This window comes from Callithrix jacchus, chromosome 19 (assembly GCF_049354715.1).
Source record: "Callithrix jacchus isolate 240 chromosome 19, calJac240_pri, whole genome shotgun sequence".
Lineage (NCBI taxonomy): Eukaryota > Metazoa > Chordata > Mammalia > Primates > Cebidae > Callithrix > Callithrix jacchus.
In genome coordinates, this window is record NC_133520.1 from 34,465,258 (window position 1) to 34,475,696 (window position 10,439).

Consider the following 10,439-nt stretch of genomic DNA (forward strand, 5'->3'; position numbering starts at 1 on the left):
CCCTACAAGTCTGGTGTGTGTTGTTCCCCTCCCTGTGTCCATGTGCTCTCATTGTTCAGCTCCCACTTATGAGTGAGAACATACGGTGTTTGGTTTTCTCTTCCTGTGTTAGTTGGCTGAGGATGATGGCTTCCAGATGTACCTTAATTTCAAACCCTAAACCTATAATCTGATTGATAAAAGAAAGTAAGTTACCTAGTCACTTCCAGGCAAACTCAGCACAATCCAATGATCTCTCAGTCACTTCACTCCAGATTTAAAATTGAGTCTCATTATGGAGTTCCCTTGCTTTTTGTCTCCCTTCTCCCCTCCAGGGTCCAGTCTGGGGAGAGTGGTCTTGGTGAGGGGGGTGGTCAGTGTTACTGCTGAGGCAGTGAAAAGGAGTGACACATTATTTTGGTTTTGCTTTGTCACGATGCTGTGCTGGGCTTGGGCTCCAGAAGAAAGAAGTTTTGTCTACTGAGATGTAACTTATCCTGCTTGATTAGCAGGCTTTGTCCCTGCTTATCCTGAGGGGTCTGTGTCTATACTCTGAGCTTCCTTGGGTGAGTCTTCCAGGTTCTCAGCCTCTCCTTGCCCTTCTTGTGTGTACAGGGTGAGCTTGGCTGATCGCAGGCTCCTGAGGCCTTTGGAGGATCCTGTGCAGCACAGCTGCATTTTCCCCAGCACTCCTGTAGCCTCCCGTGTGCCAGTGTTCCCGTACAATTGGGAGGTACAATGGATAGCAGCAAGACTGTGGACCACCAAAGTTCTAGACAGGATGGGCAAGCTGAAGGCCCCCCATTCTGGAATTTCCAAGCCCACCTGGATATCTCTATCATTGTTAATCTCCTCTCCCCTCCTGCAGCTGGGACTCTGCCTCATGGTGGTGGATGGGAGGGCACCAAGACACATCAGTAACTAATCTCTCCTTACTCGTCAGCAGTCTTTCTCCTCCCCAGTTCTGGGATTAATGTCAAGGGGGAGGATGTGAGGGGAGACAAGATGTGCAGGTTCAGAGATGAGACAAGCCTGCTTCTGTCAGGTTATAGCTCCTTTCAAAGGGTTCCCGATTTATGCCTCTCTCCATTTGAACTTGATAGTCAAAATATTTGTAGGGTTCGTTTCTTCCTTTCCAAAGCAAGAAATAACTTATATCCAGTTATCCAGACTGGAGTAGAAGTCAAGGCAGGTTCTGAACACTAGCGTAGACATTTAATGAGTGAAGGCTTGCAGGGAGGAAGGGAAGAACACTCATTAAATCATTGCTGGCCAGGCGCAGTGGCTCACGCCTGTAATCCCAGCACTTTGGGAGGCCGTGGTGGTCAAATCACCTGAGGTCGGGAGTTTGAGACCAGCCTGACCAACATGGAGAAACCCCGTCTCTACTAAAACAAAATTAGCCAGGCGTGGTGGTGCTTGCCTGTAATCCCAGCTACTCGGGAGGCTGAGGCAGGAGAATAGCTTGAACCTGGGAGGCAGAGGTTGCGGTGAGCTGAGATTGTGCCATTGCACTCCAGCCTGGGCAACAAGAGCAAAACTCCATCTAAAACAATAATGATAATAATAATAATAATTGCTCCTTATGCTGCCTTTGTGGGGGTGGAGGACAGGTTGTAGATTTCCTTCCCTGCTTTGCTATTTCATGATGGTGGGTAACTTACCAGATCACGTACTGCTGCATGTTTTTCAATAGTCTCCAAAACTGTCTTAGCTGACCCATGTCAGACACACAGGTACACACCACACACACACACACACACACACACACACACACACACACACCCCTGGAGCCCACTGATCCTACTGACCCAGTTTAAAGAAAGGGGAAAATGAGAAGTAGAACCCTGGGAAGAGCCAGGGAGTTGAAAGCCTACGTCCTATTTGGGGTGCAGCCACACGCCAGTGGTGTGATTGGACTCACTCACTTCCCCTCTCACTCTGTGGTTTCCCCATCTGGAACCCAGTGGCCTTAAAACAGTACCATTTCCTTTTCCTGGGGGAAGAGGGACTAGTCAAGAGAATCTATTTCCCAAATCAATAATAGTGATGATAACATCAGTAATTTTACTTTCCAAACTTACGACACTTCATCTGCTCAACTCTCCTCGCTTCTTTTAAAGTAATCATACAAAAAAAATACAGAAGCAGAAGAGCAGCTTCTCATTGGACTTTCCTGACTCTGGGACTCAGCAAAAGTCAGGGCGGGGAAGCTCAGAGAGACTGGTCTGGGGTCATAACACCTTTGTTTTGTTCCTGATTCTGCCTCTCACTTGCCGAGTGGCCTTTGCCAGACCACTTCATCCTATAGGTCTGCAGGATTGTTTGTCTGTTCAATCAGAGGGCAGGGCCAAAAAGTTCCCAAGGCTCTTTCGGTTTTAGAATTCTGTGTTTTGGTTGAGCACCTTATTAGTTTCTGGCAGCTGCTGTAACAAATTCACACAACCTTAATGGCTTAAGACAACAGAAGTGTCTTCTCTTTCTGTTCTGGATGCCAGAAGTCTGAAATCAAGGTGCCAGCAAGGCCACCCTCCTTACGCAGGCTCTACAGGATAATCCAGTGTTGCCTCTTCCAGCTTCCGGTTGCTGCTGACATTCCTTGGTAGCTGCATCACTCCAATCTCTGCCTTCATAGTCACGTTGCCTCCTATGTGTGTCTCAAATATTGGTTTCTCTGTTAGATGGATGGCATTTAGGGCCCACCCACCTAATCCAGGATGATGTCCTCATCTCAAGATCCCAAACTTAATCATATTTACAAAGACTCTTTCCCAAATAAGTTCACATTTTCATGCTCCAGGGATTGAGACATAGACAAACCTTGGGGGATGGGGGGGTTATTTCTAAGCCTACCAACCATGACTAGCTCAAGGTTCAGGGAGAATTGAGCATGCAGGAGCATGCACCCCTGTTCCCGATTGGCAAGTAGTCCAATTAAGGAGTCATGATCACACACAACACTGTCAAGAAATAACACAAGCCAGGAGGTAGCAAGCATGGAGGGCCTGCGTAGCCTTGGGGGAAGAGCAGGGGCTCTGGACCTCGACTGCTCTGGATTCATATCCAAGCCTTATCACCTGCCAGCCAGGGGACCTTGAACAAATTCTCGAATGTCTCTTGACATTCCGGAAAATTATACTTACTCTATAAATGTGTTATAAAGTATAATTCAGGAAAATTAGACTTACTCTATAAGTGTGTTATAAAGATTAAGTATAGGCTAGGCTCAGTAGCTCACACCTCTAGTTCCAGCACTTTGAGAGGCCAAGGTGGGAGGATCACTTGAGATCAGGAGTTAAGGACTAGTCTGGACCAGATAGCAAGACCCTGTCTCTACAAAAAAAAAAAAAAAAAAAAAAATTAGCCAGGTGTGATGACACACCTCTGTAGTCCCAGCTAGCTGGGAGGCTGAGGTGGGAGGATTGCTTGAATCTAGAAGTTGCAGTCTGAAATGAGCTATGATTGCATCATTGCACTCCAACCTGGGTGGCAGAGCAAGATCCTCTATCCCCAAAATAAAAATCTGAAAAAAGATTAGCTATAATGTGTTCAGTGACTAGCATCTAATAGGTGCTTATAATTCAGCATCAAATGAATGGGACAGCAAAAGGCACACATTTGTATGTGTGTGTGTGTGTATGTGTGTGTGTGTACATGCATGCATGTCTGACACTGTCTGCTAAGACAATTTTGGAGACTACTGGGAGCATGTACCAGGACATGATGGAGTAACTAGAGTGATTCACCACTGAAAGATGAAGGACCAAGGACAGAGAAATGAAATGAATTTTCCCAGTTTTCACAGGAGGTCATGGCACAGATGGCTCTAGAAGCAAGGTTTTCCAGCCTTGGGCATTTTCCTCCACTTCCCAAAACCTTTGCTGTCAGGATGAATTTTTTGGATGATCTGTCTACAGACAGGATGTCCATTTACACCCTTGGTTTACCCAGAGAATATTGGCGATGATCAAGCCCACAGGCTCACACAGATCCACCTTTCAGGCTGTCATTATTAGCTTGATGCTCCATGACCATGAGTTGACACAATTACCAACAGAGAAGGGGAGACTAGACAGCCCTTTTTTATACTCTCCACTGCACAGCGGGCATCCCTCCACATGGATGGTTCTTCCGAGTGTAGCTTTTCCATAAAAATGAGATGACGGACAGAGGAAATGTGGTTTACTGCCAACTCTCTGCTCCTGTGTACAGATCTTCAGCTGAGTCAATGTTTAACCTCTGTCTGAAGTTAATGTTTAATCCCAGGCCAGTCAGCCTTGCAATCCAGCATTCCTCCTTGAGCCTAAAATATAGAGTCATTTTAGAATCAATCACTGAAGAATAAAATTGTGACTGAATCTGCTAAAGCCAGATAGACTCTCCCTCCTTTTCAAAGGATATTGGCTGTTTGGGATTATTAATGCCGTCTATTCCCATTAGCAGATAATGATATAGTGTTTGCAGACCCTAGCTGTCACTCAGTGGCAGGAGCACAGCGTTTTTTCTTCCTGTTCCAGTTCTTCCTTTTGTGATGGGGAAGAAGAGCATTGGATGGGGACCACTGCCCTGTGGCAACGAGGGTGCAGCTGGGTGGCAACATGCTTCCTAGTAAGGCCACTACTTGGAATCTCACTAGGGGAGTTTGAACTTGAATGTTCCGGTTGGTTGCATTTAGGCAAGTTTTCTGGGAGTTTCCAAGCCTAGATTTATGTTCAAATGCTGAAACCTTTTCCCAGATGAGTCCCCCTATTAAGGGGGAGATGGGAAAGAGAGGAGTTCATTAGAAAGACCCTGACTATTGGGTGATTCTCTAGGGCTCCCCAGGGTCCGTCCTAAGGAACTGAGGGCATATGGGATCTATGACTTGGCAGTGTTGTGTCAATTCTAAGAACAACCTTAATCAGGGAAGTCAAAGAATGACCAGCTGGGTGGTGGCGTGCAGGGTCGTGAAGAGGGAAGGAAGGCTGCTGTCAGATTAGCAGCTCTAGTCTGTAGTTGGTGTTGGAGAGGTGACTTACTGGCCAAACGTGTGCATACAATGCTTAAATCTTTTCAGTTCCCTCTATGAACACACTGAGACACCTCCTTCTCCTTTATCACCTACCTCCCTTTGTCACTGCCCTGATGTCCCATCTCTCCCCCATCTTCTTAGCTCAGCTGCTCCCCAGTCAGAGTGAAAACAACATTTCTTCTGGAGCTCCCAGAGTGGGGAGGTTGTTGGTACCCTTTCTCATTTTGGCTGGTGAAGGAGTGAAGGTGGAAACCATGGAGCCCCCCGAAATTGCCTGTGCCCAGCCCTAAGGAGCCTGCCCTGGGGATCGGGGAGTGAAGCTGAACATAAAAGACCCTTGGAGGCTGGGCGTGGTGGCCCATACCTGTAATCCCAGCACTTCAGGAGACCAAGGGAGGTGGATCACTTGAGGTCAGGAGTTCGAGACCAGTCTGGCCAACATGGAGAAAAATATTCTACTAAAAATACAAAATTAGTTGGGCATGGTGGCATAACCTGAAATCCCAGCTACTCAGGTGGCTGAGGTGGGAGGATTGCTTGAACCCTGGAGCCGAGATTGTGCCACTGCACTCCAGCCTAGGGGAGAGAGTGAAAGTATGTCTCAATAATAATAATAATAACAGTCGTAGAAATAATTGTTTTAAAAGGCTCTGGAAATGGAAAATCAGCCATGGTCCAAAAGCTCTCTCAATTCTTCTTTGGGCCTAGTCTCTACACTCCAAAGAGCTTTAATTCTCTGCCTCTGAGAGGCAGGAACATGTGAGCAAACCTTTTTTGAGGTTACTGAACCATTGTCCTGTGCTCTTTTACCACCACACCCTGGCTAGGGAGGAGCGGAAGGAGGAAGATTTTTGGAGTAGACATCCAAAGTCAACAGGTGGAGTGTCAGGTGACAGGGCCCAGCCCCTCTCATAAGCCATTGGGGTCCTCCTGAAGACTTGCTCTTTCCTTGTTCCTGGTCTGAGCCTGGCTCTCGGCCCAAGCCTTGCCTGGCTGGTAGGCAGTGATTGGGAAAATAGCCCCTGTAATCCCCTGCAGCCTGTGCTTATCTGAGCCTCAATGTTCCCATCTGTAGAATGGGAGTCTGTTTCTGTTTGGTGATGCATATTGCAATTGTCTGTATTCCACTGGTGGAGGTAAGGGAAGAAAGTGCTGTCCCCATAAAATGTTTAGATCAGTTGCATTTACTAATCAGCCCATGCCGGGCCCTAAAGAAGCCACATCCTGAATTCTTTTTCTTGAACTCTTGCCTGCAATGAAATGCAGTATCTTCAGACATATTGCAGAGCATTCTAGAAAACACCTTTGGACACAGTAGCCCTAGCTTTCTTCCTCCTCTCTAAAGTACTCATGATTAGGAAGCCAGAACTTTGCCACTCAGGGAAAGAAGTGGCCTTTGTATGACCCTATGTGCTAACGGCAGAACTGGTAGATCTGGATCGAGATAGCAAATAAGTGAGGAGTGGGAACAAGGCCAGAGGTTGGCAGAGGCAGAACACAGAAGAGTTCAGATTCTACTCAGCAAATTCATGTCTTTTTGGTGTTTGTAGAAATGAGGTCTCGTTATGTTGCCCAGGCTGGTCTCAAACTCCTGGCATCAAGTGATCCTCCTGCCTCAGTCTCCCACAGTGCTGGGATTACAGGCATGAGCCATGGTGCCCAGCCTCAATCAATGTCTTTGATGCAACACATCCAGGAGGCAAACAGTGGCCTGGAGGCCCAGGGCATTGGCACTGGTGATCTACACATACCCCCAGAGGTGCAGCCTGGGGTCATCTCCTGAGGCTGCCACTTCTCTGCTGTCCACATGGATTTCAACTGACCCTTTAGAGAGCAGCCAGTAGGATGGCAACTCATTCTCCTGCTGACAGTGAAGGGAGCAGGCTGGCAGGGGAAGGCCAGTGCCTGTAAACCAAGCTGTGTCACCACAGGAAAAATGAAGAGTGCGGTGATGCTGGGCCTTGAATGCACGGTTTGTTTCTTTCTGAGTAGAATCTCTATTCTCCATTCCATGTTAGTCATGCTTTCAGCTCTGGGACATCTGCACTGGGAGCACAATCAAATAACTTGGCTGAAGAGCATTATGGGTCCCTGTGTGGAGGTATCTTCCTCTAGGGTCTGACTGAGGCTGTTATCAAGCTGATTCTGGATGTCTCAGACCACAGTGGCTATTGGAGGAGAGGAAGAAAGCGCCAACGTGTTAGCAGAGAGCTGAGCGGTTGGCTTAGAGTCATGCATTTGCCCTGAGTAACCTGAGACAGATGGACATTCCAGCAAATAAAGACCTGAGCTGCTGTTGTACAAATGTCAGTGAGGACCTCGGGGCTGGTGCCTGAATTTTTAGCTAGTTCCAGCTCTCTGAACTTCTTTTAAAATACCTCATTAGGCCAGGATTGTAATAAACTAGTTAGGTGACGAAAGATAACCAATTCCTGGAAATGATCATGAAACCTTCTATGCATGAGCCTAAGAGAGAGAGAGAGAGAGAGAGAGAGAGAGAGAGAGAGAGAGAGAGAGGTGGAGGTGGGTTGCTTTGCATCAAGTCCCAGTGTGCTTTTTCCTGAGTAGTATAACTTAATTTCTCTGGACCTCAGTTTTCTCATCTGTGAAGTGGGACTGATCACACCTACCTTACAGAAATGTTACTCTAACTGTGAAACACAATGTGAAAACACCTACGGTAGTCCCTGCTATGCAGAGACACGCTAACAAGCAGGTAAGTGGAAGGGTAAGTAGAACTGCAGCATTGAGCTCTAACCTGAGAATCTGCTTGATCTTGTGAAAACCTCCCCACTTCCTCAATTAGATTCTAACCCTAGGTCAGAAATCCCCAGGGAGGTTTCCCTGATTCTGGCCCAGAGATAGATGTTTGCCTGCCCCTCACCTCAGTGGCATAGGCATCATGCTAGCTGGAGGTATAAGATGAAACACAAGAGCACTGACAACACCAAGTGGTGGGGGTAGCCTCTGTTGGTTTGGGCTCTGGCCTTTTAAATCAACCCTCCTGCCTACTCCATGCATCAGTTAGCCCATAAAGGAGAGCTGTAAACAGTTGGGGCTTCCCCACTCCCTCCCCTGAAAGTTCTTTCTCGGATCTTATCTCTGCCCTCTCCAATCTCTTGACCCTGGGACTCTAATCTGGCTCTGCTCTGGCCCTTTGAACTCCTAGCAGCACCACCACTGGTGGAGCTCAGCTTTCCCTATAACAGCCTCACTGCTGGAAGCGCTCCTGGTTCTAGCCTCGTGGCCAACACCCTTGCTGGACTGGTTGCCTCCTCTCTTCTCCTTCCCCCAAGATGGGGTAGTCAGATAGAACATTCTAGCTGCTGAATTCCCAGTGAAAGTATTGAAGCCATTTGGAGGAGGGAGTGGTCCTGGAGAAAGGTGATCAGGGAAGCTCTTGAGGAAGAATAGGATCTGATCTCCAGATCTGAGCAGGAACGAGAGAGTCCTGTGTGGTTTCATGGCTTAGTGAAGGGACTGGCAGATTCTGGCTCAAGGGCCAAATCCAGCCTACCTCCTGTTTTTGGAAATAAAGTTTTATTGGAACACAGCTGAGGTCATGTGCTTCTGGACTGCCTGGCTGCTTTTGTGCTGAAATGGCAGAACCGAGTCGTTGCCGCAGAGACTGTATGACCTGCAAAACCTAACATATTTACCATCTGGCCCTTTACGGAAGAGTTGGTCAACCTCTGGTTTAGTGCATCAGGCTTCCCCAAACCGAGAGTGATGTGAGGCACTCCAGCCCTGAGAGATTGCTTCACTGAAACACAATAGTCCAACACAGCTGGGAAACACACAGAATGTCCCCACCCCGAGGCGTGAAAACCCAAGGTGCTTCACAATCCACCTTCATATAGTAAAGGTTCCGAAAGATCCTGCTAGAAGAATGTTTGTTGTTTCTCAGCATTCCCAAAACTCATTAATCTACCAAACCTTCTTTTCCTCTGAACGTCTTTTCACATCCTGAGAATCTAGCATTAGAAATATTCTGGGTCCTGGGCCCATCCCTGCCACAAATGAGAACCAATTCCTGGAAATGATCATGAAACCTTCTATACACGAGCCTGAGAGAGAGAGAGAGAGAGAGAGAGAGAGAGAGAGAGAGAGAGAGAGAGAGAGACAGACAGACAGAAATAAGTGAGACTTTAGAGCTTTACACAGGATAGGACTTGACCGGATACCTAGACCATAAATCCAAGCAACGTCCGGCAACCCGGAACTAGCTGTGGAGGTGGCTGCTGCGAGTGGCGTCGGCTAAAGTATACACCTGGCCAGGCCTGCTTCCTCACCGGTTGAATGGGGTCCATGGTGTCTGTCCTATCTCCATTACAGGTTTTTTGGGTCAGGTCACTGAGAAAGTGAACAGGAAAATAGTCTCAAGGGATGACTGTGGTATCCTTGATTTTTGGCAATGAGTTTTGCTTTGGTGCATTGCTCAGCAATGGTGAAGTGAAAAAGGCCCCAAACCAAGGTCACAAGTTCTCTTTGCTACTCACTCCTCACGGTGCTATAACTAACTGGGTTAGCCTGGTGACTTTAACCCTACCTGTTCCATTAACCCAGCTGGGCCTCATTTCCCTTGCTTCTAGACTGAGGGTTTTAGACTAGTTAATCTCTAAAGATCTGTTATCTCTGAGATTCTGTGATTCCATGTGGTTAGATGTGTACCACTTCCCACCTTATCCACAACAACAGCTTCCTCTCAGGCTATGAAACCTGCAAGAAATCACTTTGATTTTCTTGGTATGGTGTCTAAGTTCAGAACCAGGTATGCGGAGGTATTACAGAAGGATTTCTGGGCTGCCGACAGCTTAGAAGGCAGGGCTGAGCTTTCTGGAAATGTCTACCTGGCAATTCTCATCTGGATATTGGAGCCTATCTTTCCTTTCTGCCTCCACTGCTCAGGCTGCTCTATCCAACAATGGAACCCAGACGGCTTGCCAGGGGACCTGGCAAAAGAAAAGAGCGGGTGAGATTCCTGCAAAGACAGTGGGGCCAAGTGTGGAGTGCACGCTCCCTGACAGGCCTGAGAAGACGTTGTTACAGGGCAGAATCCACATAAAGTTATTCTCTTTGTCTCCCACCTCACCCCCGAAACCATCTTCCAGCTTCTCCAGCAGTCCTCCGTATCGAGGATTTATAAGCATCTGAACAAGAGGGGCTTTGCAGAGAAAGCAAGAATCTACTGAAAATACCCGGCTCCTCCGTGAATGCAGGAAAATCCCGGAAAACCTTGGCTGGGTCAAAAGGTCTATGGCACAATGAGCCTGGGTCTAAATGGGGTGGGATGATGTGAGGGAAGGCTGTTTGCTCTTTTGGTCTCGGTGAGGAAACCGCCTGCCTGTGGGGTCATCTAGAGGATTCCCAAAAGGAGGGGCAGAAGTCCAGGGGGACCCAGAGCTCTTGCATGGGCAGAGTGCCCAAAGGCCATTGAGTCCCCAAGTCA